This window comes from Canis lupus, chromosome 22, assembly GCF_048164855.1.
Source record: "Canis lupus baileyi chromosome 22, mCanLup2.hap1, whole genome shotgun sequence".
NCBI classification, from domain to species: domain Eukaryota; kingdom Metazoa; phylum Chordata; class Mammalia; order Carnivora; family Canidae; genus Canis; species Canis lupus.
This window is the reverse complement of record NC_132859.1, coordinates 30714263-30739380: the sequence shown is the minus strand read 5'-3', so window position 1 is coordinate 30739380 and position 25118 is coordinate 30714263. Positions and strand designations below refer to the sequence as shown.

The following is a 25118-nucleotide window of genomic DNA, read 5'->3' as shown; positions in this document are numbered from 1 at the left end:
TATGACAGCTAGAAAATTGATTTTTCTCTTAAATCTCAAGAATATACTGAATTTTAGATTTTTTCAGTGTATTTTAATTTCAGGTAAGTAAACATAATTCATTCTAAGAGCATCATATTCTTCAAAATAAGTGTATTGAAGTAAACATGTAAGAATAACTTGCCTATGAATTAATTCATCAAATAAAGAAATAAAATAGTTATAATGCAAATGTCTCACTTATTCACATTATGATATTTGACTAAGATACATGAAAAATAATTTCTCAGGACTTCATATTGCCTGATTACAATGTAACTTGATTCCAATTTTCTTTTTTTTTTTTTTTTTTTTTAATTTTTATTTATTTATGATAGTCACAGAGAGAGAGAGAGGCGCAGAGACACAGGCAGAGGGAGAAGCAGGCTCCATGCACCGGGAGCCCGATGTGGGATTCGATCCAGGGTCTCCAGGATCACGCCCTAGGCCAAAGGCAGGCGCCAAACCTCTGCGCCACCCAGGGATCCCTTGATTCCAATTTTCACACAAAATGATGATTTCTATTTTGTTTCCCCAAATTTTGTCATAGCCAATCCAACAGAGATGATGTGTGTTCTACTACAAATTAGGGAGAAGCAACAGTCCATGTCAACTGAATCTGAAAATAGATTTGTTATGTCTCCTTTCTCTGGTGTCTTTCATTAAAGAATACACTCTGTGGTCCAATTCATATCGCACATTATTGTTCAATCTCCCAGAGCAAAATGCTATTATATTGCCTTTTTTCCCTTAACTACATTCTTTTGGAAATTAACTTAATGCATTTCATGCAGAATTGTTTTGAATTGACAAAAATCAGCATGAGAAGTGAGTAAAATTTAATATATTTCCCAAGGGTTTAAACTAATGTTATAAACTCAGCAAATGAACAAATTAAGAAAGCCAGTCTCAGATTGGTCGCTTTTAATTAAAATTTATCAGCTACCATTTCCTCACCAGTATGCCCTGCCTCCTTTCCAGTATTGGCTTTCTATATAATACTTACTGAAATCTGACATTATTTTATATATTTTTTTAGTATCTTTTTCTTCACCACTAGAAGTAAGTTCTCTAAGGGTAGGAATATTATAGTTTCTGCCCATTTTTTAAAAGACTTTATTTATTCATGAGAGACAGAGAGAGAGAGAGAGAGAGAGAGGCAGAGACATAGGCAGAGGTAGAAGCAGGCTCCATGCAGGAAGCCCAATATGGGACTCCATCCCGGGACTCTGAAATCACGTTCTGAGGCAAAGGCAGATGCTCAACTGCTGAGCCACCCAGGCATCCCAAATTTCTGCCCATTTTTAATGGACTATCTCTCCTACCACTAGATTGTAATCTCTGTGACAATGGGGATTTTTGTTTTTTGTTTATAATTTGTCACTGATACCTAGAATAGTGCCTGGCATATATTAGGAATTCAATAAATATTGGTTAAATGAAAGAAACCTCTATTGGACATCCATAAATAGACATATACATAGTACCAATAAGAGTTATATAAATTTGGATTTTATGTAAGTTCCAAATTAATAAGGATCCACCTCTGAAGCCTTAAAGGAAATGCTTTAATTTCCAGTAACATGATGGGAATATATCCTTTAAAACTTTACCTAGATACTTACCAGAACATTTGCTTATCTGATGCTCAAGTTTGGGCATTAAGAAGCCTCCCCTCCCTATCTAAAATATCTTGAGAATATTTATTTGTGTAAGTCTTAGGACTTCCCTGGTATCTAGCTAAGAAACTCAATGGACTCTTTGGTGTTTTACATTATCTTCATCACTTACTAATTATGTGGACTTGGTCAATTGTTTTACCTCTTTAATCTCTTACCTCATCTTTACAATAGTGAAATGAGTAGTACCTAGCTCACAAGGTATGTGAGAGAAGTAAAACTCTACACAATGATGAACACATACTATGTGCTCAGTAAGTAATAGTGATGGAGGTTATGAGGAAGATCGTGATGATGATGCAGAGAAACTTGAAGTTCACATTCCTGATGAGAACAATTATTAAAAATTTATCATAATATCCAAACAGGAGTGTACTTTGGAGTTCGTTTAGTCATGTCTCCCTATTTTATAGATAAGCAAAGTGAGGTTTACAAAGATGAAGTATTAGTGATACTGAGATACGGGTTGTATTTTAGAAGTGCAGTGTAACTTTTGAGAATAATGGTTGTGAATTTGGAAGATGTTGACTTTGAATGCTAGTCCCTCTACCTATCTGTCTAAAATATTTATTTATTTATTTGTTTGTTTATTTATTTATTTATTTATTTGAGAGAGAGCATGTGCATGTGTGCATGTTTGTGCTCCAGTGGAGGTGAGGGGCAGAGTGAGAGAATCTTCAAGCAGACTGAGCATAGATCTGGTTGGGGAGCTAGATCATATGACCCATGAGATTAGATCATGACCTGAGCAGAAACCAAGAGTTGGACGCTTAACCAACTGAGCCATCTAGATGCCCCTATTTCCACTATTTACTAGCTTAATAATTATGAGGAAGTTTTTTTTTATAATCTTCACTTCCTCATCTGTCAACTGGTAATGATGATAATAAAACCTGTTTTACAGAATGATTTTTTTTCACAAAGAGAATTTTCTGCTTTATTAGGAAGATCTCGATTGCCTATCAGCTCATAAACAGCAGCATTGAGGAAAAATACACAGAGGGACACTTTCTCCAAGAATCCTCCCTAAGAAAACACCATCATTGTGATGAATATTTAATCACATCCTTGCAGCAGATATTGTGATGGGTTTCCTCAACCGTCTTTGGCAGAGAGCAATGAAATGATGTCAGAATACATTCCATCAAAGCAATTCTAGGGTACAGTGTGGGTTCCAGTATGAATGCGTTCTAGTTTTACATCTTTCTGTTTAATCCTTGACTAGAGTTTCAAAAGCTTATATAATATATTGCATCTTAGGTTCTCCTTTCTGATAAATACTGGAAACCAATTGCTTATAAAGCTTAAAATAGTAGCCCATGTGGGAGGAGGCCACCTTTCCTTTGAGAAAATGCTGATGGTGGGGAAAAGAAGAAGGAGAGAGAGGGAGGAAGATGAAGAAGAAGAAAAAGGGGAAGAAGAGGAAAAGGAAGAGGAAGAAACGACTCCACATGTGTAGAAAGAAGTGGGTGCTTGATTAAGTAGTCATTAGCAGCAGTTCCCATTACCCAGGCAGGTGGTCATTTTTCATGTATATAATCTTTTTATTTTCAAAGTGAACAGTAGAACCTGGACTATATGCATTGTTCTGAGTTTTTATTCCCTTTTAAGAATGAGCCTTTTTGCCTGATACGAGAGGAATAGCCCTGGAGAAAAACAGATGGAAATCAGAAGTAGATTTTCATAGGGTGTTGTGTGGGGAGGAGCTACTAGCTGGATGCTCTTCTGAGGGGCCCCCAATGTCCACTCCTAGCTTAAGATAGTCTTAAGCAGAGACCTGATAAAGAACTCTGTACCTTTTTTGTTCTCCTTCTTGTAACAAATAGCTTTGACAGACCACAACTTTTAGCAAGTCTACAGATAAAGGGCAACTTCCCAGTATAACAGACTCATTCTCCCCAGAGTTGACTTGGACTGGATCACAAGAAAAAGAGATGTTAGGCTGATTCTCTGAATTTTAACCAACACTTATTAAGTGTTTGTTAATTGTAATGTATGGGCTGGCTGGGAGACTTTCTCAAAAAAATATAATCTTGCCCTTAATAAATATTTGCCAGGCAAAATATGAGTGGGAAGGTATATGGAGACATAAAAACAAGGAATTAGAAAGGTCATATTTGAAGAGATATATATGTATGTTATTTTATTAGGGCCTCTGGCACATGGTCAATGCCCTAGAAAGCTAACTATTGTTATTGTTATTATTTTTATTATTATCATTATTATTATTACTAAAACTACTCCCACTTTTGATTGTGTGTCTGAATCATTGCTTGTAACAATTCGAGTTCTACAGCTCCTCCTCAGACTTACTAAGACAGAATTTTAGAAGAAATTTAGAACTTCTTCTAAATCTAAAAAGTTTAGATCCCCAAGAATCGGTATAATGAAGAAGATCCCAGGTTATTCTGATGCTACAGCCAGCCACGAAGCCACAGAATAGAATTCCACAACCACTGATAAACTCATCTGCCTTTTTTAGAAGACAGTAAATGGAAGCTTGGAGAAGTTAAGCAATGTCCCTGTGTCTTCTTACTTAATTGACCTTTATGTCTCAGCTAGGTTGTCCACATAATCTACCTCAGATCCTTTTTCTCCAAGAGTACCCTTTAAGAAATGAATAAAAATGACTTGCCTAAAGTGACCAGTTGCTGGCAGATTCGGGAATAAATCTTCCTTTTTCTCCACTGCCAGTTAATGTTTCCTCTGTTGAAACTACAGCCTTCCTCAGTTAATGTCCCTTCTAACAGCAGAGTTGTTGATTGTGGATCAGTTGTTCAGCTGGATCCTATCTGACAACGGCGTGTTTCTTAAAGCCCATGATGTCAGAATGAAGACTTTTTGCAACAGCCTTTACTCAGCCCCAGCCTCAGTTTTTCTAAATGTATTGCCCCCTTATGTGCTTTTCAGACTTCCAGAAAGTAGTAAGCATCTATGCAACAAGCCTTTGTCCACAGTGTCAGGGGTGAGTGGGGAACAAAAGAGTTGATGGGAAGAGTAAAGTCTTTCAGGTCATTGCTTAAATTTTTTTGTGCAAATTACAATCTGTCATGCAAATTGTTTTGCAAATTGCAAGCAAATTATTAATATACCCCTTCCTTGTTTTAGAATATATTTGCAAAGAAAACACTTGACAGTTTGGTTTGCTCTGCTTGTTGTCTGCACAGCAAAATTTAAAATAAGCTCTTTAGATCAGATTCTATTTGTGGTATAAATCAAAATCTACCAGTATTGTTGTATGATTCAAAAGCAGTTAGATGACCAGCAGACCTCTTTCCACATAATGATACTTTTATAGAAAATTTCCTTCTGCTCCAGAACAGTAAATACTTCAGAGATATGCTTACTCCAGCACCACACATTTTGATGAGTTGTTTCATGGGAAAACCATGTCTGCCCCTTAGTACTGTGTATCACCTAAGGCAGCTGCATTTAACTGTTTTGTATGTTTATTTTCTTCTGTATCTATTCTGTTGTTTGTGATGTGCACAGCTTAGAAGCCCCAACAAACAAAGGAGGTGAGTATAATTTCAGTAATTGGAATTGGGTTGGATGGTGAGAAAAACACACTTGAACTATCACCTGACTCTCATAGCATCTTTTGTCTTAAAACTTTCAGCTTCCCTCATAAAATGTGACACACTGATTAAAAGATAATTCTTTAAAAGGTTCAGGATTCAGTATAAACTGCAACATGTGGAGGACCTAAACAGATGGAGTCTGAGTTTTGCTTTCTCATTAATTGTCCCATAGCAGAGTGGTTCCTAGACTTGGCCTTCACAAACCAGGAATAGTTCTCATACACACACACACACACACACACACACACACACACATCTTTTTGAACCAACACAAGGTTGCCAGTATTTAATTTTGATAAGTTAGTAAGGGCATTAAAATGAACAACCTAGCACATACTATTGATGGTATTTCATTTAAAATAAGTATTTTAAAATCAAAAGATAATCTTGAGGGGAAGAAAGATAATTCTGTAATTGTAGTTATTTATGGAAAAAGATAAAGAAAAAAATTCCCTAAAATGTCCTAATTATTTTATTTTATTTTATTTTATTTTATTTTATTTTATTTTATTTTATTTCATTTCATTTTTTAATTTCATTGAACAACAAAAAAACCCAACCCATTTGCTAGGCACCAAATCTCTAATTGACATGTGCTTCTTTCTTCTTGAGCCCCTCAATACCAGATCTTTTAAACAGGCCAATCATGGCCACATCTATGTGCGCTGAAGCATATAAAGAGCCCACCAACCCTTGACCCCTGATTCTGAGATCCATTTAGATCACTGCCTATTTACAAATTCTAATGTACTTGTTTATCTCTCTTTCTCCCTGGTTGTCTCTCCTGTTCTGCCTTCAAATACTATTTGACTTAGGTTTTCTTATATTGGTTACTATCTGGACTCACTTTTCAGGTTCCATCTTGATACTTCCCATCACTTTCAGGCATCTCAACCAGAGGTGAGAGGTATTCTCATTACCTACCTACACTTCTTTTCAGGGGAAGGGAGTATGTGCAGTGGCCAACGTTGCCACAAGGTGGTGATAGCCATAAAGCTTCTCTCTGCTTTATCCTGCTGTAGCCACGCGGGATCTCTACCTCAAATCAGATAGGAACATCCCACAGGAGAGAAAGGAAATGCCACAGATCAGAAGCAGATACGACCTCAGGAGAGGACGTTTCATCCTCTTCAATAAATAAGCCAATTTATTACTTTGGTTCAATGACCATCACTTTCCCTGTCTGTTATTTATATACATTGTATGAGCTTTTTGTGAAGATTGAGACAACATACCTGGCATAGTTCCTGGCACAGAGGTGACTCTTAGACCATGTCAATTTCTTTTCTACTTTCTCACCCTGTCACAATGTGAAGGGCATTTGGGTGGGTTTGCCTCCTTGTCTTGTGTCTCTGAATTATCTTGACCAGTAAGTACGAACTCCAGAACCCATAAAGCATTGTGCATAAAGCAGGAGCCCTGATGTAGGCAGATCTGGACTGAGTGCTAGGGATTTGACCTTGGGCAATTTGTTTAACTTTCCTCAACTCCAGTTACCTCATCTATAAAATGAGAATGTATCATCTGTCTCACAGGGCAGCCCTGAAAATTCAATGGAGATGAAATGTAGAAAGTACCCAATCAATAGTATGATTTAAATGAAATGCTAACTAAGAAATCTGAAAGGAGAGAGGGCTTGAGTGACAACCTCAGATTTCTTTGACTACCATGGAAGTGCTTAGTGTCCATTAGAACTTCCCGTGATGATGGATGTGTTCTGTTTCCATTCAGTGTGGTAGCCACTTACCATGTGTGACTGTTGAACATAGAAAATGGGGCTAGTGAAATTGAGGAACTGAAATATTAGTTTTAAGTAGTCACATTTAACCACATTTAACCAGTGTCCATGGTATTGGACAGCACAGGAAGAGAAACCATATGACTTTTTTGTGTCTCAATCACTCAATTTTAAAAATGGACAAGACTGAGTACTTAACACTTCCTGTTTTCCAAGAGCTAAATTTGAGGCCAAAGTTAAGACTCTCTTATGTAGTCAAGGAACATTGTTCTCTTGAGTTGTTCGAATTTAGTGGATATGTGTGTTTCTAGAGCTACCAGCAAAGGTAAGAGAAAAATGTTGCTAAATATTAATAAGAGGACTAGATTCAGAAAAAGATTCAGTGAACAATTTTGAAGTGAAGTCCCAAAGGCTTCACCATGGCTTAGAAACTTTTCATTTGAATGTGTCCTAGAGAATTCTCAGGTAGGCTGCCCTTCCTGGTTATTCCTAATTTGGATCATTTCATATTCTAACTGTCAATAGGAAGAGCAAAAACATGTAAAATGCCTGCATCCATGAGAATATGAACCTTAGAAGGACTTAGAAGGTCCTTTGCCCTGAATTTGGAATCATTAGGAAATGTTTTATTTGCTTCTTATTTATAAAGCTAATTAGATTTTATCTTTACTATTTCATTTGACAGTTGAGGTCCAGCATCAAAAGATTTTAAGTATGTTCTGAAAATCAATTCTGTTCTATCTTGTTACATTATAACTTTAACACATTTATCCTTAAAACTAGTTCAAAGAAAGTACATAGTGATAGGCAAGAGGTAGATTAATTAAGAAGTATTAATTAATTATTAATTAAGAATAGATTAAGAAAATATTCATGAGTGAACAGATGCTTACAAAGTCTAATTGTTACAGAACTGTAATCTTTCTTTCACAGCCTGTTTGAGGGTGGCATTGAGTAGGCTTGGCAGGTCACTCTAAGGAGAAGGAAATTTTTACCTTTGCTCTTTCAAAGAGTCAAATTTGGCTTGCACTAGGAAATAGGAAAACAGTCTGGACACTACGGTGTGACTTGAGTTGAAATAAAATGTTCTTCCCCACCTTACAGGATTCAAATTGCAGTTGGCCCAAGGTTTTCCTGGAATACTCAGCATTAAAACTGCATGATGCCTGAGTTGGGTCTTCTGAGGCTGGGGAGTGATGATTTCCTTCCTGAGTTCTGAGTAGGGACTAAAGGTTTCTCTGTGCATTTCTCAAGCCAGCATTTTCCCAGCTGCCTGGATTTCTACCAATCTAATTCTTGCTAGTAGTCATTATAAGGTCTCAAAGTATGATTATTTCCCAGATTTCTGTTATTTTAAAATAAATCCGTTCCAATTCAGGTAATGTATCTTTTTCATTTTTTATATGTATCTGTCTAACTGGAAATAGGGTTGTTATTTTTATTGCAGCACTTTTTGAAAAGGAAAAAAAAAAGAATTACTTCCGTTAATGCCAGTTTTTAACATCGTGCTAATTTTGCAGGTCACCCAGGAAAGCTGATATATCACAGGGTCATCCTCTGTGTAGGGGAAGACTGGGCTCCATTCTAAGGTTTGAGGGCAATCTAAGGAGCTCCAAAGGAGAAACTAAGTTTTAAACTGGATTATAATGTCTATAAAAAGAACTCTTATGAATAGAGGTACCTTCTGAAATAGTGCTTTTGGTTTTCATAAAATAAATAATGTTGATTGGTTGTATGTGAAGTAGGAATAAGAAGTGGAACTGAATACTTTTAACATTTTTTCTCACTCTCATTCCATCTCAGGTAGAAGATTTAGTGCATTTACATCTCTGAAACAAACAGGCCACCATAAAATACCTTAGGGCCATTCCTTCCTTTCTCAATATATCCTAATGATTTTAATATATTCAAACTCAGTGACATGCATAATTCAAGATTAATTTTTGTCAACATTTTATTGCTTTACTTTTGCAAGAAAAAGAACCTGAAGCTCAAATAGGACATACATGATGGGGAAAAGTAGTTTAAAATCAGCCTTATCAGGCCATGCCTTATTAAAGAGGTAAAACTGCTATGGTACTTGCAATTATACAATATACGGTAATGATTTAAGGATCATGTGGAAGTTACATTTTTCCTGAAATTTGTTATTGTGCAATAAAAGTGCTAACTGAAGCAAACATTATTTTATGGTCTATGATAAAATAATAGGAAGTTGTTTTTATTAAACACATTCTAGGTTCTAGGTACTATTACATAATTTCTTGACCAACATCATTTATTGGGATCCTTACAGCAACCTAGTAGAGTGGGAACTGTGTTGTCTTCATATACAGTTGAAGAAACTGAGAGCCAGATCACACAGGCAGGACAGACCAGAGCTCTAATGTGAATGAGGGCAGTATAAAATCTGTACCTCTGTTTTCTTTTTTTTTTTTTTTTAAGATTTTATTTATTTATTTACGAGAGACACACAGAGAGAGAGAACCAGAGATACAGGCAGAGGGAGAAGCAGGCTCCATGCAGGGAGCCTGATGTGGGACTCCATCCCCGGACTCCAGGACTATGCCCTGGGCCAAAGGTGGCGCTAAACCGCTGAGCCATCCAGGTATCCCCTGAACCTGTTTTCAAACATGAGGTTTACTGCCTCTATTCTAAAAAAAAAAAATGATAGCTCCTCTGGTTGAGAATATTATTTTATCATCACTTTGTTTCAGTGACAAATTAGAAAAGGCTGGGCAGCCCAGGTGGTTCAGCAGTTTAGTGCTGCCTTCAGCCCAGGGCCTGACCCTGGAGACTCTGGATTGAGTCCCACCTCGGACTCTCTGCATGGAGCCTGCTTTTCCCTCTGCCTGTGTCTCTGCCTATCTCTCTCTCTCTCTCTCTCTCTCTGTCTCTCATGAATAAATAAATAAAATCTTAAAAAAAAAAGGCTAATAAACATTTTCTTTTTCATTTGGGGGCAAAATTTTTAAATTGTTTTTCCCTTTACCATTACATTTTGCTTGGAACATCTATATAAATCATTTTGAAAGAACATAGGAATTAGTTTAAAGATGCAAGTCTTAGTTAAAATGAGCCTCGGCTATACAAGTATTATGGCTGTCATCAAATAAAGTGAATATTAAGCAAAATGCACCATTTACTTTACACTAAAAAGCAAAATAATAATTATGGCCAAGAGAAATTAAAAATAAGCCCTCTTGAGCTATATAGATGGGACTGAATTGAAGACAATTAATTTCACTGTATAGATATATAGACTATATGTATATCTATCTCCTTTTTCTTCCTATAAAATAAAGAAAAAAACAAAACAGGATGTGCAACAGAATTATCTCTAGCATGTGTAGAGCCTGACCAAATACTGTTTGGTGTGGGGCTCCTGTCTATAAAACAATTTGGTTACAAAATGTATTATAATATCCATGGGCCTATATGAGGCACAGTGACTTATTGAAGAAAAATTAAAATAATGGGTAGAGAAGAGCTACCGATGTATTTATTTATTGTCTAGTCAGTGCACTTTAAGATTCTCTGCAGGGCCCAGACACCATCTCTTCCTGTTATTGTCCAATGCACCATTCCTTGTGGACTTAGTCTCTCCACACTGTGTAAGGAGGAGGGAGCAGCATTATTACAGTGCCAGAGTTCTTGAAAGTGGGTTTATATTGAAGCAGACTAGATCTTGTTGCTTCTGATTTTCCCTAACACCATTAATTTAAGGGTTGTTATATTATTACATCTGGTGAGCTGCCTTATCCCTTGTGCTCCAGGGGAAGATTGGCTCCCAGTGACCCTCTCAAAGCTTGTTACTATGTTTTCCCTTAATGATGAACAGAAAATGCAAATCTTCATGGGTATGCCAGAAAGTGCGAAGGATAATTCTTTTTGGTCACTTCAAGTTTACTGTTTGAAATTTTCTAGCCTAAATGTAGAATATCTTACAGTATGTTTCAGACAATTCAGGAGGTAATCACTGGCTTTCTAGAATGTGATCTCTGTCATAGGGGCCACCCCCTTGCCAGCCACACAAGGCCACCAGCCTGGGAAGTGATGGCCTGCGGGAAGAGTGACAAGAGCAGTTCCATCCTGGCAAAAAGTGTCCACCCTCATCAGGCCCTGCCTGAGGTGACAGACCAGCCCAGGGCTGGTCTAAGGACGTTTCCCAGGTCTGAGGGATGTTTTGACTCCTGGCCCCGACTAGGAGAATCTGATCTACATGGCCTGAAGATTCTTCTTTATTGAGAGCTACAAAGATGAGCTAAATTCAACACAGATAATTGATTTATATTTATGAACATTTTCCTATCTGTAAAATCACGTGAAGCCTTTAACATCTTAATACCCCCTTAGTAGGAAGGAAGATCATGTCCTATTACTCTCTTGATGGATGAGAAATCTAAATTCTAGAATTTTTTTCCTAGTAAGTGACAAAGCTACAATGTCACCTTTGATCTTTTCCCTGAATATTTAGGACTCAGTTTATTCTATCTCTTGACTTTTTAAAAATTTGCCTTCCCTCTGATTTGTGAGGTTCAATATGAATCTGATTGAAAAAAAAACAAGTTTTGCACGTCTAGAAAGTTTACAAACAAATGATCTCCTCAGACTAAGTGTTAATTGTTGTGTCAAGGCAGATTTGTGATATGAAAATTTGAGGGCAAATTCTCTTAACGTTATTTTCTAAAGCATTGTTTTGTTCTTTTTTTTAAATTTCTTCCTCCTCAATCACATTTTTCCTATTGAAACAGATTTATCTTTTATCTGTGACAAGACCTAAGGGAGAGTTTATTATTGTGAATTTGTAAAAAAAAAAAAAAAAAAAAGTGGAAACTCTTGGTGCCTTTGTAAAAGAAACTACCCTTTAAAAAAAAAAAAAGGATTGGGCAGCCCAGGTGGCTCACCAGTTTAGTGCTGCCTTCAGCCCAGGGTGTGATTCTGGAGACCAGGGATCAAGTCCCTCTCTCTGTGTGTGTCTCTCATGAATAAATAAATACAATCTTAAAAAAAAAAAAAAAAAGATTGTATTTATTTATTTGGCACAGAGAGAGTGTGCATGAGCATAAGCAGGGAGACCCAGAGAGGGAGAAGCAGGCTCCCAGCTGAGCAGGGAGCTCGATGTGGGGGATCAATCCCAGGATTCTGGGATCATGACCTGAGATGAAGGCAGACTCTTTTTTTTTTTTTTTTTAAGATTTATTTATTTATTCATGAGAGGCACAGACTGAGAGAGAGGCAGAGACATAGGCAGAGAGAGAAGCAGGCGCCTTGCAGGGAGCCCGATGTGGGACTTGATCCCAGATCCCCGGATCACGACCTGAGCCAAAGGCAGGCGCCCAACTGCTGAGCACCCAGGCATCCCTGAAGGCAGACTCTTGATGGACTGAGCCACCCAGGCACCCGGAAACTGAAGCCTTTATTTAAATGCAAATTGAGTTTCTTCTTGACTGTAAAGTAACAAAGCACATGTCCCTGCTAAGAAAATAAAAGCAACACAAAAATGCTAAAGGATTAAAATCCAGAGGAGCAATCAATTTCCCCTTGTGTGCTAAGGACCAAACAAAACACACACACACACACCCCCGTAGTGGTAAAGGATTGGAAAGGATACTTCAAGTTAATTCAAGAACAGAAGACATAAAATTAGTAATCAAACTGGGAGCTTTTTGTGATGAGAGCAGCAAATGTGCTCCAGTATCTCTTAAGATAACACACTACATTCATTTGTCCTCGGTAGCTAATTTGACTCGCCCGTTTTACAGCTGGTATGCCTCTGTTCCTGCATTATTAGCTGAAGTCCACGTTTCCTGCTGAAAGGTTGTCCTTTGTGGTGATCATTTGCCGCTGCATAAAACAAACAACTTTACACAGGCACACACGTGGTCGCCCGCACGCTCGAGCATGCACACACAGGCACACAGATTGTTTGAAACGGATGGCACAGTGAATTGGTAGTTTCGTGCTCACTGTATCGTGAACGCTGTCTGCATTGTCATCCCCAGCAGCCACTGCTTTGGTCTGCCTTTAATGGCTCTACTTAAGCTTTACCCCAGCTGCTACTAAGGTATGTTTTATTTTTTCCCCCACCACAAACTATTTTTTACAGAAGAATGTTAATTAGTAACTGATAGATATAAAGATTGCCAGCGACAGCCCATTAATTCCATTTAGTTTAATAGGACTTAGAACTTAGCTTGCAGTACAGCTGTATTCAGACTGGATTATAAATGTAATTTTTTGCATCATTAACTTCCCTGATTAATCTTAGACAGCAAATGCATAATTATCAAGGGAAAAAGCCACCCAGTGTTTGCAGCAAAGAGTCCAGCTCTCAAAGTTGTGCTTTTGCAGCCTCCTTATTAACATCATGGTAGGTAGCCCAGGTTTTTATAAGGGAACAATTGCTTTCCATTGCTTAACATTAACCTATGCCGGGTACTTAGTACTTCAAAAAATAAATAATGTATTTGTGGTACTGTGTGTGTGTGCGCGCGCGTGCAGGCATGTGCACAGGACCCATGCACACTGTCACACTGCCTTGCTTACCTACTGTGTCTGGTTTGTGATGAGTTCCCTTACAAGGATTTGCAAACTAGTCTCACACCATTAATAGTTTGCATATGTAGCTTTCCAGTTTTGGACTTAAAGGAGTCAGCTATGCCTCTTGAGCCCTTTACGGAAAACTGCCTCCTACTGTGACATTTCAGGGATGACATGTAAAGAGGCAGGCTTCGTGTCATAGCCACCCTAGTTTGCTGTTGCACATGTGACTCTGATTCAGCATATTGGGCTAAACCAAAACACAGACACCGATAGGCTGAGGGCATTCAGATGAGGAAACCAGTGGCCTGAGACTGAAACACTTTGTCGTTCTGTGCCTCCTGAAGCTGAAAGGACAGGCCTAGGTGCTAAAGGAAAGAGGCCCTGGCAGAGAGGTAGCCTGAATCAAGGCTGTAGGCAAGGGCTGCTTTGGAGGAGACTAATTATCGGCTTGTTAGTATAAAGTGGCACTTTATTAACATAAAGTTTGCTGCTAAGGAAGATAGAAAACATCTCACCCCAATCATGTGTTTATTCACCACCAAAAAGAGCCACTAAGAAGGGAATGAAGACTCTCTCTCCGTGTCTCTCATGAATAAATAAATAAAATCTTAAAAAAAAAAAAAAAAAGGAATGAAGAGCTGAGGAGGGAGGGACGGGAGGAGAGAAGATTTTTTTAAATTGGCAAAAAGAAGAATCTTCTCTAATGCGTTCTTAATGTTTATTTGAATAATGATCAGCCCCAGTTTTGCTGTTTTTCCTCTGTTTTGAACATAAGAGGTAAGGGACTCAGGGCTTTGCTCCTTTGTGGCCTCAGTTTTAAATGTAAAGTAGCCAGACATCTCTGACAAATGTAAACTTCCTCATTACTGGATTTCTGGTGCACTGATCATTGCTTTCTGAAATAACTTTCCCTTACCCTGAAATACGTTCCAATGTTTGGTTAGTAGGCTCTAGAATACTTACAATGATGATTCTGATGGGCTGTCAGTCAGGTGATACATACCTTTGCTTTATCTTTGTTAAAAAGCATTGAAGAGCAAAGCCTGGTTGGTACCCAGAGCAGGCTGTGGTGTCCATCCACGTGAAGTGATCGCCCCCCACCCCCTTCTTTCTCAAGTACAACAACACAGTGGTGCAAAGGCTGGTGAGGGACTTGGGTGGGAGTTATAGGAACAATTTAGGGTTGTAATTGCTAGAGTTCCTATCTTCTCCTTATTAATGGGTTCCCAGAATCTCCCTATCAGATTCAGAATATTGTGGGCTCCTCCTCATCATGACTTCCTCAGTAAATCTAGGCTGAGAACATTAAAGCAGCCACAGGTTTTGCAACCTTACTGCCATTCCCTAGAGAAATAGAGGCTTCGGGGAATTCTTAATGGAGTAGAGTCTGGCTTTTACAGCATTGCTGGTATTAAGCAGGAGAACAATGTGATCATCAAGTTTGTTTTTTTGTTTTTGTTTTTTAAAGATTTTATTTATTTATTTATTCATGAGACACACACACACACACACACACACACACACAGAGTAAGAGAGAGGCAGAGACACAGGCAGAGGGAGATGCAGGCTCCATGCAGGGAGCCCGATGTGGGACTCGATCCCGGGTCTCCGGGATCCCGCCCTGGGCCAAAGGCAGGCGCCAAACTGCTGAGCCACCCAGGGATCCCCAGGTTTGTTTTATCACTGTTGTTTTGCCTAGATAGTAAAGTATGAATTTCGAGAGGAAACCTACAGGCATGCCAGGATGGATCTGAATATGTGTGTTCTTGTATGTATTTGCATCTTTAATCACACACACGTAAAGGTTAAGTCCAGAAGAAGACAGCTTTGAGTTTCAAGTTTCCTCAACCGCATTATTGTGTAGTGGGTAGACCTATGTTCCTTTATTGATGGATGCTTTCCTTGTTTAAGATTATTGTCCTTGGTAGTGATTCTCAATTTAGACTTAAAAAACAAACAAAAACCCCTAAGGTATATTGATTTGTATGATGGGATTTTATATTTATTGCTCACTTACTATGCAGTCACTGGGATATAAAGATGACTCAGACACCATTCTTTGGCTTACCTACTTCACCCTGAATGGGGGTCTGGGGGCTACTACAACAAATTACCACTTAATGGTGTCTTAAAACAGCAGAAAGTTATTTTCTCATGTTTCTAGAGGCTGGACTTATAAAATCAGATATTAGCAGGGTTGTTTTCCATCTGAAGGCTCTAGAGAAGGACCCTTCCTGGTTTCTGCAGGCTCCTGGCAATCCTTGACCTTCCTGGTTTAGAGATGCATCATTGCAATCTCTTCTATGTATCATGTGTGAAAGCTCCCTTTGACTCTGCTTTATGGGTACACTTACATAAGCTGTTTCTAGTCTGTTTTTTGGTAGAATTGGTTAGATGTACAGAGAAATACTGTAGTTTGCAAGCTTAACTGTGCCGTTTTACAGAGGTCTTTTTAGGAGTGAAGATGTGTTTTGCTGTGACTAGTTACATAGCATTTAGGGCCCACCTGGGAAATCTTATCTCAGAATCCTTAACTTCCTTACATTACAAAACACCCTTCCCCAGCCCCCAGGAAAAAGGCAACATTTATTCTCTTGTTATATAAAATAATATTCACAAGTTATCGGATTCCAGGGATTAGATATGGCTGTATCATTTGGGAGACCACCATTCAAGAAATTCTTGCCACTATAGAGGTGGCAAGAAATCATTGTCCTGGGAATCTGAGCTTCTATTCACAATAAGAGACATGCCATTTGTTAGTTCAGAATTTAAATCCACAAATGGAGAACCGGAAGGGACTTTCCTGGCTGCACACAACTTCTTAAGAGTGCAGGAGGGAGAGAAAGCCAGTTGGCTGGTTCCTGGTCCAGGTTCTTTCCTTATGGCATGTTACTTGTTTCAAAAAATTTGTCAAGAATACTAGATCTAAGTTCCTTGAAGGAGAGTTTGATGTAAATCAGAGCACATTAGTGCTTGGAAGGACCTTAGCAGGATAACAGGGTGGCTAAGAGCATTTATTCCTGGTTTGAATTTGCTTCATACTCACTTGCTGTTTTGACCGTGGGCAAGATTCTTAACCTCACCAAACCTTAGCTTTCTACATCCGTTCAGCAAAGATTCTCAGGGTACCCTCCCTTGGGGTTGCTCTGAAGAAGAAGTGAACTAATACATATAAAGCACAGGGAGGTATCTGGGTCACAAAAACAGTGTAACATGAACTATTTAGCAAGTATCTTGTCCATTCAGATAATAGATACAGAGACATAATAGATTACGCACATACCTTGATCTATAATGTGTTTCAATGAAAAATAAAAAAATATTTAAAATTCTGAAAAAATAATAGAAAAAGAAAAAAAATCTTGTCCAAATAGCTGCACACAGGAGGTCTTAAGAGTTGTGACTTGTTCAGGGACACACAGCTATTGAATAACGGAGCTAGATTCAAACCCAGCTCTCAGGACCCTCGTCCGGTTCTCTGTACCCAGCATTACTATGCCCCAAGTGCTTACCAGAATGCTCTCATGAAGAACTTAGCTTATTGTTCTGAGCACATGAGAGTTGAGACACTTTGCTCTTATTAAATGGAGATGAAAGTTTGGTATCCTTGGTGGCTAGGGAAGCCAGAGTTCTCTATTACTCAACTCATTAAGGTTTATAAATGTAGAAATTGTTATTGATGGAACAGGTCTCAAGGACAGAGAGGAGATTGCTGAAGTTCATGCTTTTGCAAAGAAGGAAAATATCAGGTTTTATTTTTAAAATATGCGGTAGGGGCAAAAATCAATGTGTTCTAGTAATTTAGTCAAATGGTTCCTTCTGACTTTGTTGAGGCCTTCAAAAAACAATCAGTGAACACGAATTAATAATTTGGCTATTTGCTGCAATAAAGAACTGTATTGCAGATTCAGAGGTGATGAAAATGTGTATATTCTTTTCATGACACATTGAAGTTCCAGCTTCCAAGTGACCTGTATTAGTAATTTCTGTCTTATTTGTCAAAAGCATACAAATAGCACAAAAAGCATTTTGTCCTACACATTTCGACACCAGAGACTGCAATGAGCAAGCCTTGCACGCGCGCGCACACACACACACACACACACAAGTTGTTCCAAAGCAGGTCACCATTGTTTGTAGACATTTGAACAAACCACTTACTGAGTGTAACAAGCAATAAGAAATAAGCAGGAGAATGTGAGTTGTTTTTAATTTTTTTTTAAATGGTAAAACTAGTTGGATTTAAAGGCTAGAGAAATATTTGTGACTTGCAAGAGTAAATATGCCCTATTTGGTAGAGGTCATTTTAGGAATGAAAGTGTGTTTTGCTGTGACTACTTATTTAGCATAATAGAAGTTCCCCAGCCTCCTTCAAAAACTCTCCTGCAAGGAAATTGATTTTCTGATGGAAGGTACTGAAGGGTATCTTTAGCATCAGTGGAGAAGCAACTAATTTAGCACTATCAGTGAGTCAGATGTCTGTATGTTCCCAACAGTAAACAAGAATTAAGCCATTCCTTACCCTGTTTCTATTACCCAGATTCCTTTGCAAGGAAAAAGCATGAATTGTGGCCACCATGAATTCTCAAATAACCTGATAATATATGCTCTCACTTCTTCATTTTGCCATTATTTTTATCACATTGTGCATATTATATGATTACAATTAGATATCCTTTTCTTTTTTAAGTCTTTTATTATATTCATTTGGTTTTTTTTATTATTATGGAGAAGGGTAGTCTTAAGGTGATTTCATTTTTAAAATTCTAAGAGATTTCAGCTTGTTTAAAGAGAACAAACTTGATGCTTGATTACAGTTTTTCTTTTCCTGTTTTCTATGCATTAATTCTATTCCTTAATTCTTCTATTCATTAATTCTGATTAGCCTTTCAGAAAGTTATCTTTTCCTGTCCTACGTAAATAAAACTACTCAGATTCCTGAAGACTCATTTGAGTTAGCTTGTTATGCCTTTTCCTCTCTTTCACTGAATAATGAGGTCTTTTCAAATTGATTGGTTTCTTTAAATCTCTCTCCAACACATACGTACTCACATAGGACTGCAAAAAAAAAAAAAATGTAGTGTTTTAAAGTTGAAAAAAAAAGGTCAAGGACTTGGCTAGGGGGCAAGATTAATAATATTAGGAGATGAGAGCAAGAAACAAAGTGAAATAAAATTCTATTTGTTGAGTTCTTGTTATGTGAAACTCTGTGTTTCATTTGAATAAGGAGCCTACAAGTTTAAATACGGAGCTGTGGCAAGGATGCCTACCTGTCCACCAAAAAGGTGTTCCAAACTTCCATTGTGTGAGCTTTTGCTGGGAGGGGGATACTCCGGGATACTAAATTTCCCAGTTCTCCTTGTGAGCACAGCCGTATGTCCAAGTTTACCTAAAGGGGGGACTACAAATGATAATTTTATACTTCAGGCATAGCTGAAGGAACACACCCAATGTTATTTTTCTCCATAATCCTTTCCACTTCTGTGTGACTGGAATCAAAAAAACCTCCAGGATGACAGTTTTGGATTGAACTGTGCCCCTCACACCTCAAAATGTATGTTGAAGCCCTGACCCCCACTACCTCTGTATTAGGAGAGAGACCTTTAAAGGGATAATTAAGTTAACAGGAGGCCATTAGGGTGGGCCCTAATCCAATTTGACTAGTGTCTTTACAAGAAGAGAACAGTAGGACACACAGGCACTGCACACATACAGAGGAGAGGCCATGTGAAGACACAGCAGGAAGGTGGCTGCCTGAAAGTCATGGAGAGAGGACTCAGGAGAACCCAAACCTGTCAACACTTTGATCTTGGACTTGTAGCCTCCAGAACTGTGAGAAATCAAATTTCTGTTGTTTAAGCCACTTATTCTGTGATTTTTTTTTTTTTTTTTTTTTGGCAGCCCTAGCACAAACTCATACAGGGACCTTGGAAACCACCTGTTAAAGCTGGTATAACCTTTGTCATCTAGGATTCCTGAGTGAACAGAGTGGTGAGAGTCTCACTTCAGACCTGCTCTCTACATTATCTTGTGCACTATAAATAAACCTTCCCTAGGGTCACCTAGCTGGCTCATTTGGAAGGACATGTGACTTTTGATCTTGGGAGTCGTGAGTTCCAGCCCCACATTAGGTATAGAGATGTCTTAAAAAAAAACAAAAACAAAAACAATAAAACAAAACCCCTAAACTTCTGTGTACTTAAATTATTGTTATATTTGGAGTCTAATTGTTAGAGCAGTTTGCCTCTCCAAACTAGCAGAGGTGGTTTCCATGTCCAACAAATTATAAGGGCAGAGATTGATTGCTCAAATAAACATGGATGTGGCATGCATGGAAATGAATTGTGTGTTCATTCCCTCCCACAGCAGCTTTTCTAGGATTCATTCATATGCTTGGCTACAACTTCCAACCTCAATATTATCACTCTGTCCCTATCTGATAATGCAAATCTGCCTATTTATTGTTTCAAGAGTTTAAAGGACCATTTAATGAATAAAGAACAGAGTCTATGTAATTACATTGGAAAGTTCACTAAGGGTCTTGACAAAACTTCATGTGATGTGAGGTTTTCTTTTCTATTATCAGTAATGCACAGAGTAACAACAGAAATGTAAGGTCTGGGTTTAGATCTCAATATGAACCAATTCTAAAAAGACTAGCACTAAAGGTATGTGTCTAAGAGAGGAGGGATGAGATTTGAAATCTATGGAGACAGAAACTGGTCTATGGAATATACCTCTAAATCTTATAGCTCAAGTATAAAAGAAACTTAATAGAAGTGTCCCAAATTTGACAAGAATCCCAAAAGTTTACCTTATAAACTATTATCTTATAAACTTAGTCAACCAAACCAGAAGACTGATTTTGCTTCTTTCATTGTCTTCATTGAAAACTATAGTATAAAATCACTGCCATTGAAGAAGTCATCAAAGAGTATGTGAGATGTAGAGGGCTGTTATCAAGTGGGTGAATTAAACATATATAAATTTTTTTTCCTGAATTTTATATTTGTGTTGTCTGTCAGATTTTCTCTTTTTAGGTTTGAAGTTTGTTATAAATCTCCTTATTATAAAAATATTATTTTTCTAATCTACTTTTTGTACTTGATAGTATGTATTCTTTTTCTTAAGATACTAAAATTGTATAAATTTCATCTGTAGGCCCCACAAAACCTTGAATTTGTGCCACTAATAAGCCTTGACATGAACTCTCTGGTGACAAGAGCCTCCCACCCCACCCTAGGGCCCTCCTTTCAGTGCAGGGAAGCCTACCCATGACAGTGTTTATTATGCTGTTAATGCTGTTATTATCTGTTTGTTTGTTTTGGCTTAACTCCTGAAATCAGTTGCGACCTGGCTCTGCCTGGGACATGGAGACAATGTTCCATTTCAGTTCCATGTATTCACAGATACACAGTGGTGTTATAAGGAAGTAGGTGTGAAGCTCAGCATTTTTTCTAGATTGTTTCTATTAAAAACTATAATGTTTTTAAATGAAACATGAAAGATTTAGGGAAGGGATGCCTGGATGGCTCAGTGGTTGGGTGTCTGCCTTTGGCTCCCGGCGTGATACTGGAGTCTGGGGATCGAATCCCACATTGGGCATCCTGTGGGGGGGCCTGCTTCTCCTTCTGCCTGTATCTCTGCCTCTCTCTCTGTGTCTTTCATAAATAAATAAAATCTTTAAAAAAATAGAAAGATTTAGGGAAAAATACGTCTCTTAAAATAGGATGCCTTTATCTTTACTAAGTTTGTAAAATTGTATCATCATTTCTGAAATTAGTTTACTTGTGGGTATATAATGATTAGAAGCCAGTTTTTTAATTCAGTTCTTTCTTGTACATATTTTACGTTTACTATTAAATTCAAGACACTTCAAAGTTGTTCTTATGAATACAGAGTACTGTTAGGTACTGAGGGTTGGACTATAGAATCTAAATCAGTTGACTTGGACACATGGTGAGTTAGCAGTACTGTTAGATAAGGAGAGATGTTTTTGGGTCTCAACTGAGTCATTTCTCTTTCAAAATACTGTGACATTTAATCTGACTTTCCATTGCCTTTATGTATCTGTGACTGATATAAGAGCTCATTACTCCTTGGTAATTTGATAACTGAATAAATGAGTGAATTCCCATGATGATGTTTTATATATATATATATATATATAATTATAATATATATATATATATATATATAATTCCACCATGATGTTTTATTTTTTTTAAGAATTTTTAAAATTTTAATACAGTTCAAATCAGTGGGCCAGGTTCATTTTAGCTCCTTCACTGCCAAACCTGGGGGCAGAGACTGCTTGAGTTTCTCTGCCTTCTCTTTGTCTGTAATGACCAAAGTATAAAGATATCGGCTGCATCGAACTTTAAACTTCACATTATCCTTATTCTTCTTGATCTTGAAGGATTTGGCGTCCTTTCGCTGGGCGGTCAGCAAGAAGTCCTTGATTTCCTCAGATTTTGCGAGGCATGGCAACGGGGGGCGCAGGGGTCAGTGCGCGGCCAGCACCCCCTGGCGGATTACCCCGGATTGCCCCCCAGGCTCCCCTTTACCGGCAGAGACACTCACCACCATGATGTTTTATATATATATATGTATTTCTCCTATGTGTCCAACTTGAATAAGTCTTAGGTTTAAATCCTACACTGTATAAGTTATATGACCTCCCTGATCCTTAGTTTTTTAATCTGAAAAAAGAGTTAAAAGTGACTGTTTCACAGAACTTCCTGAAGGTTAAATGAAATAACATCAATGAACTGCCTAGGACAATGGTAACTTTTAGTAGCTGCTCACAAGATGTGCATTTCCTTCATTTTTCCATCCATCATTACCTAAGACATTTAAGTCCAGCCTTTATGGAAGTATTATAAAGCGTAACAAGCAAAAGAATATGAGTGAATTTGTGGGAAATCATCTATCTTGCTGTCTGTTAATGTTCTCAAGTATGATGTCTTGGTGATGGTGAAGCACCATGTCATCCTCAGATACTTCTCTCTTTATGTCCCTCTGCCTAATACAACTGAACTTGGTATAACACTGCAGAAAGCAATGGATGATTTATTGGCCTTTGACCATGTATGTAGGTGCATAGAATTGCAGCCAACTTAGAGTATACAGAACGATTTATTTGGGGAAAAAAATTTAGAGCAATTTAGTTGATAATGTCTTCATTCTATATCATAGGAATATAGGGTAATATTTTTAACACAATAGAAATGCCTTTATCATTTCTGCTTTACAGAAGGCAAAATGTGAAGAACAGAGAGGTTAAGACATTGTCCCAGCTCACACAGCTAGTGAACATTGGATCTGAGACTGATACTGATCTTGCCATATGTAGTTTGCTTTTCTTTTTCCATAGAGTAACATAGTAGAAACAGGCTGCCTGGATTTGAAGCATAGCTGTGTATCTTATCTTCTCTGTGAAGAATGCTTCAATATCCTCATCTGTAATATGGGAAATAATAATAAAATATACATCTGTGGCAGATAGACCCTAGGGTAGTTCCCATGAGCTGCACCTTCACACTCTTATGTAATTCCGCTACTTAAGTGTGGGGGGACTTATGATGTACTTTTAACCATGGAATATGACAAACATGGTGGACAAACACAATTATATGTATATAATTGTGTATGATTGAAACACAAGTCTTACAAGGAGATTTTCTCTCTTACTGTAAGCTTTGAAAAAGCAGGTTGTCATATTAGTGAGTTGCTTATACAGAGGTCCCCATAACAAAGAACTTGGGGCAGCCTCAGGCCAACAGCTAGCAAGAAAATGAGGTTCAGTTCAACAGCCCACAAAGAACTGAATGCAGGCAATAGCCAAGTTAAGTAAAGAAGCAGTACTTCCCAATCTAAGCCTCAGATGAGACTGCATCCCAGGCTGAGCCCTTGCTCTCAGTTTTGCAAAGGATGTATCAAAACTGTGTCTGAACTCCTAGCCCACAGAAATTTTCAGATGAGGGAATGTTGGTTTAAGCCCCTAAATTTGCAATAAAGTTGTTGTATATTGGTAGATAACTAATTCACCCTAATAGAACTATTGTGGAATTAAATCTGGTAATAATGTGAAATGCTTGTATCTATGGCAGACATATTAACTCAAAAGCAGCATTGTCATGCCTTATTTTTTTAATCCAGTAGCGTAGGGACATTTGTGTTCTTATATATATATTCCTGTCCTTTGTTACAATACAATCTCCAAAAAGCTTCCTATGAGGCCTTTCTAAAGACATATTTCTATGTTTATGCATTTTTTTTTGCATTTTTTTTAAGATTTTATTTTATTTATTCATAGAGACAGAGAGAGAGAGGCAGAGACACAGGCAGAGGGAGAAGCAGGCTCCATGCAGGGAGCCTGACGCGGGACTCGATCCCGGGTCTCCAGGATCACGCCCCGGGCTGCAGGCGGCGCTAAACTGCTGCACCACCGGGGCTGCCCATTTTTTTGCATTTTATGTATTATTTATGCATTTTAAAGATGCATAATTTTTGCATTTTAATTTATTTATTATTTATTATTTTATTTATTTACTTATTTATTCTTATATTTTTTTGTAGATATGACTACTTCTGAATTGCCCCTATATTTCTAGGGTCTTTGAAATAAAGCAAGACTCAACAATATTTAAAGAAAGTAACCATGGGGTACCTGTGTGGCTCATTCAGTTAAGCATCTGCCTTCAGCTTGGGTCATGATCCTGGGGTCTGGGGATTAAGTCTCCCATCAGGCTCACTGCTCAGTGGGGAGTCTGCCTCTGCTTCTCCCTCTTCCTCTTCTGCCTCTGCTTCTCCCCCCAGTCTGCCTCTGCCTCTTCTTCCTCTTCTGCCTCTGCTTCTCCCCCAGCTCGTGCTCTGTCTTGCTATCTTGTGCACTTTCTCTCAAGTAAATACATAAAATCTTTTTAAAAAATAAAAAAAAAGTAGTGGCTTGCTAATTAAGACATTTTGATTGCAAACGACAGAAACCCAAGTTAGATTAGTTTAAGAAATATAGGAAATTTATAAGCCTGTATAATTGGGAATGGTAAGAGTAAAGGTAGGGACAGATGGAAGAAGGGATTCAAACAAGATAGGCCTCTCTACTCATCTTTCCATAAATCACATCTGTTTCTTCCACATGAGGGTTTCATTGTCTTTGTGTGGCTTCAGAAATGGCTACAAGCTAATCAAGCTTATATATTAACAGTTCTAAGACCAGAGTGTGAAGAACACATCCTCTCATAGCTTCTTTTCTGACACTTCAGACCAATGAGTATGACCACCATGGGGCAAGCTACTCCAAGGGGCTCAAAGTAGTTTGTGAGTCTACTCTCTATTTCTAGAGGCTGGGTCGAACTATTCCCATAAGAAGGGTGGGAAGACATGTTAACTAGACAAAACAGTGGTGTCTAGAATTGATTTAGCAACATTTTTCTCAAGTGCCTGGAATTTAAATATTTACTACTGGAAAACCTGATTTGGATAGCATTCTCCATAAATGAGCCATTTGGCTTGCTAATAGATGATTATGAAGCATAAGTTCACTCCATA

General features: G+C 38.0%; 1 protein-coding gene and 1 pseudogene across 5 annotated transcripts in view; one reads left to right on the top strand and one right to left on the bottom strand.

Annotated features, from left to right (window-relative positions):
* Positions 1–25118, top strand: part of ZNF385D (zinc finger protein 385D) — an 897042-nt gene that overhangs the window by 710816 nt on the left and 161108 nt on the right. The gene's annotated exons all lie outside the window — the stretch shown is intronic.
* LOC140613728 (large ribosomal subunit protein eL38 pseudogene) lies at positions 21779–22061 on the bottom strand (annotated as a pseudogene).